Source organism: Trachypithecus francoisi, unplaced genomic scaffold, assembly GCF_009764315.1.
Source record: "Trachypithecus francoisi isolate TF-2019V2 unplaced genomic scaffold, Tfra_2.0 Contig00010, whole genome shotgun sequence".
Lineage (NCBI taxonomy): Eukaryota > Metazoa > Chordata > Mammalia > Primates > Cercopithecidae > Trachypithecus > Trachypithecus francoisi.
The window spans coordinates 426,463-431,463 of NW_022680460.1; the positions used below are offsets into that span (position 1 = coordinate 426,463).

Here is a 5,001-nt window from a genome sequence, read left to right on the forward strand (position 1 = left end):
CAGTAGAAAGTTCCCCATCACCAGGGGAGTTCAGTCAGAGGTTACATAAGTATCTGTGTAGAGACATCATAGAAGAAATTCCTACACCAAGTGTTAACTTCAGTTAATGAACTTTAAAGTTCTTTCCAACCCTAAAATTGTGTAAGTCTACATATGCTGAGTGCCAAGTAAGAGGTCTGGTGAAAGAAATGCTATCAGAATTCAAAGGTGGGGGGAAAAATTTTTTTTAAAATGAGTTATCCCATTTAAATTTGTTTGAATAACACTATGGCCATAAAGATCACCCGGTAATAGGACAATGGCTGCTATTCATTTTTCTAACTCAAGGACTTATTTGTCTTTGATGTTGCGATATCACTACTCGAATCTGGGCCTACCTGAAGGGTAAGAGGGCAGAAATGGAGAAAATCTTCCACTCTTTAACCTGTATCCTCATTCTCAAACCTTTCCGACACTCGGGTCTTTCTCATCACCTCCACCACCACACAAAATCTTTTATGGATTACAAAATCTATAATCCATGAAAGAATTACAAGTGCCCTCTAGAGCTTTGGTGTCCATCTCTGGAAAACTGCTGTAGCTTAAGTTTTTATCTCCTATCTTTCAAGAATAGATTTCTCTTTGGTGTCAGACTGCTTTTCTGATATTATTCAGAGATTTGGATATAATTTATATTCAGAATTTGGGTCATATTCCTGCTTCAGTTACCTTAATAATAGAATTGCCGTTTAAAAATTGTAATCATATTTCTAGAATTAAAATTACAAGTTGATTTTACATCCCTGAATTCTGAACTCTGGCACCTTGAACTGGTAAGGCTATCATTTTCTAACATTATTTTCAGTAGTCATAGCTGTGGGGTTTGCGGGTCATCCTTTTACTATAAAGCAACAAAATCACAATCTTACAGCTGGAAGTTTTAGAGTAAATTATTATCTGTATTCTGGATGCTCTTAGAGACATGTCAGTGTCTTTAAATAATTGTCTTTGGGTGTATCATCCAGTTTCTATTATTGTCATCTGTGGGAGGGTTTACATGACTACTTCACCCTTTTGACATTACCATTCCTAGGTCATTTAGGGCTGACCAAACAGAGACCTACATGGCTCTCAATTAAAAGCACAGGAGTGGGGAGAGGCGCTGCCGCCACCGCGGCCAAGGCCAAGCCAAGCGAGCGCAGTCGGGCAGGTGGGCGAGAAGAAGCGGCGGGACCGAGCTGGGGGGCAGCAGGGAGAGAGCGCCCACCACCTTCCCTTCCCTTCTCGATGTGATCGGGGGCGTCCCGGCCTCCGCCTCCGCAGCCGCCGGAGGAGGGAGAGCCGGGTGGCCGTCGCTTCGGAGTTGGGGCCCAGTAGTCCTCAAGGAGAGCGCCTAAGACCGCGGCAGTTGCTAGTTGAGTTAAACCCAGCCACTGTAATGGCTGTGGCCTTACCCAGGACCCTGGGGGAGTTGCAGCTGTATAGAATATTACAAAAAGCCAATCTGCTTTCTTATTTTGATGCCTTTATCCAACAAGATGATGATGATGTCCAGCAACTCTGTGAAGCAGGAAAAGTGGAGTTTTTGGAAATCATGGCACTTGTGGGCATGGTTAGCAAGCCCCTTCATGTTAGAAGGCTACAGAAGGCTTTGAGAGACTGGGTCACAAACCCTGGACTTTTCAATCACTTGCTGACTTCCCTTCCTGTCAGTAGCATACCCATCTATAAACTGCCAGAGGGATCACCAACATGGCTGGGAATATCCTGCGGCAGTTATGAAAGGAGTTTAGCAATGCCTGGGAACCTCAATTTAAAATCCCCAATTTTACCACCCAATGTTTTCACCACCCAATTTCCCCAATTTTGCCACCACCTGTGTGCAGAGCTTGGGACAGGGGAAGTCAGATGTGGTCGGGAGCCTAGCACTGCAGGATGCTGGTAAATCCAGACTCTGGCAAGGCCACCATGCCACCAAGAGCGAGCACAGCCTCTCCCCAGCAGACCTGGGCTCCCACACGTCCCCAAAGGAGAGCAGCGAGGCACTGGATGCTGCTGCTGTGCTCTCAGTGGCCGAGTGTGTGGAGCGGATGGTCCCCACACCGCCGAAGAGTGACTTGAACGAAATGAAAGAGCCGCTAAAAAACAAGAGAAATGGCTGGGCGCGGTGGCTCAAGCCTGTAATCCCAGCACTTTGGGAGGCCGAGAAGGGCGGATCACGAGGTCAGGAGATCGAGACCATCCTGGCTAACACGGTGAAACCCCGTCTCTACTAAAAAAAAAAAAATACAAAAATCTAGCCGGGCGAGGTGGCGGGCGCCTGTAGTCCCAGCTACTCGGGAGGCTGAGGCAGGAGAATGGCGTAAACCCGGGAGGCGGAGCTTGCAGTGAGCTGAGATCCTGCCACTGCACTCCAGCCCGGGAGACAGAGCGAGACTCCGTCTCAAAAAAAAAAAAAAAAAAAAAAAGAAGTTGGCCAAAATGATTGGGCACATCTTTAAGATGAACAATAATGATCCACACAAAGAGGAGGAAATTTGGAAATACAGTGAGTATATGGCAGATTTGACTCAAAGAGGAAGGATGGAAAACATCTCTTGCTTCATGAGCTCACTGTTAATGAAGTGGCTGCTCAACTCTGTGTGAAGGATAATGCTCTGCTGACAAGAAGAGATGAGCTTTTTGCCTTGGCTAGGCAGATTTCTCAAGAAGTCACCTATAAATATACTTACAGAACCACCAAGTCAAAATGTGGAGAAAGAGATGAATTATCCTTGTAGAGGATTAAAGTGGAGGATGGGTTTCCAGATTTCCAGGATTCTGTGCAAACGCTCTTCCAGCAGGCTAGAGCTAAGAGTGAAGAACTCACAGCTCTTAGTTCACAGCAGCCTGAAAAGGTGATGGCAAAGCAGATGGAGTTCCTTTGCAACCAAGCTGGCTGTGAGAGATTGCAGCATGCCAAGAGGAGGCTGTCTGCAGGGCTTTACAGGCAGAGCTCAGAAGAGCACAGTCCTAATGACTTGACTTCCGATAACTCAGATGGACAAGGAGAAAGACCTTTGAATCTCCAAATGCCTAATTTACAGAACAGACAACCCCATCATATTGTGGTGGATGGGGAGCTGAGCAGACTTTATCCCAGTGAGGCAAAGTCCCACTCATCAGAGAGCCTTGGGATTTTAAAAGACTACCCTAACTCAACTTTTACTTAGAAAAGAAAGTCATCAAAACAGACCCTGAAGATTCAAGATACCGTTCTCTGGAAATGGAATCAGGTTAAGGATAATACTCCATCACAGAAATAAGCCTTAATAACCAGTGTTGCCTCATTCAGCTCGAACAGATTTCATAGCCATTGTAAAAGGACTGGTACAGTAGCCCGCAGAAACCAGGAAGATAAAATAACAGCCACAAAAGAGAAAATCAAAAGAGTGTTGCAATCTATAACAATAACATTGATTCATTCACATTCCTGTGTTGAGTCATTCTATATGGAAAGGCTTACAAATCAATATTGTAAGCATTCATTATTTAAGAATGTGCAATGTATTTGTGTAATTTATAGAAGTGAAATCTAGATGTTCAGTCCTGTTTGGTTCAATAGATGTGGATACAGTTTATTTTACTTGAAATTTTGTTGTCTACTTTGTGTGTTTAATGTAAATATATGTCAGAGTTTAGGATCTTTGCCTGCAGTTGTGAAAAAGAAAGCTTAAGTGATGTAGTTGTTGGCAAGATTGCAATGATTATGGAAAAATAGAAAGCAAATACTCAATTTAAGCCAAGGAAAATATTGTGGATTTAATATTTGACAAAACTGATTTTGTTTAACAAGAAATGTGTAGCATTCACTCATATAATATCTGGTTATCAATGCACGTTTACACAATAAATACTTGAGTGGAGGAAAGTTAAAAAGATGAGCAATAGAGTAGAAAATCTCTCTCTTAAACTAGTTGACCTAGATTGTATTAACAGCTACTTAAAATGTATCAAAGATAGGAAGCTACTACATAGACAGATAAATTGAATTAAGTGTACCCATGTATAAAAGCTTTGACTTAAGCACTGATATTTCAGAATGTGTTAAATAGATTAAGACATAGTAAGTTAACCCTACGTGTTATAAAGATGGTGACTGTTAACAAAGGCTATAACAGATTAAGTACTGTTTATATCCAGAAAGTCTTCTCTATGTAGAGAAGACAGAGAGACTAGATGCTTTCACTAGAGAATGTCTCCCCACCCAGCCATCACAAGTGTGGACAATCACTGCATCCACATTGTAGGCATATTTCTATGGAAGTTTAGTTGACACCTATATTCATTACTTATTTTACGATTTCATTTTTCTACACCTTTGAGATTTGTGAATGCAGTTTTTTCTTAAAATTCATTTTAACTTGACAGTACGTTTTTAATTCCCCCAATTTAATTAATGGACTGTGTGCATACATATGAGAGTGTGCTTAGAGGTTTATAACGTACTCGCATACTTATGAGAATTTCACACTGGAATTCATAATGGTAAAAAATCAAATACATCTGCCAATATACGTTTTTTTCTGTTGGTTTAAGAGAAGATGGCCAGGTGCAGTGGCTCACTCCTGTAATCCCAGCACTTTGGGAGGCTGAGGCGGGTGGATCACCTGAGGTCGGGAGTTCAAGACCAGCCTGACCAACATGGGGAGACCCCGTCTCTACTAAAAACACAAAGTTAGCCAGGTATGGTGGCACATGCCTGTGGTCCCAGCTACTTGGGAGGCTAAGGCAGGAGAATTGCTTGAACCCGGGAGGCAGAGGTTGCAGTGAGCCGAGATTGCACCATTGCACTCCAGCCTGGGCAACAAGAGGGAAACTCCGTCTCAAAAAAAAAAAAAAAACAGAGCAAAACAAACCCGACAGCTTCACCTACTTCCTACAGATTCATCTAAACCCACGTATTGTTGAGAAGAGTGTATATTGACTTAGAGTAGTATTTTTTTTTTTTAGTTCTGCTCTAGATCATAACCGTGTACAAAA

General features: G+C 42.6%; 1 pseudogene; it reads left to right on the forward strand.

Moving 5' to 3' along the window:
* The first annotated feature begins 1,417 nt into the window (after nt 1-1,417).
* LOC117072604 lies at nt 1,418-3,259 on the forward strand (annotated as a pseudogene).
* Nucleotides 3,260-5,001: the final 1,742 nt, after the last annotated feature.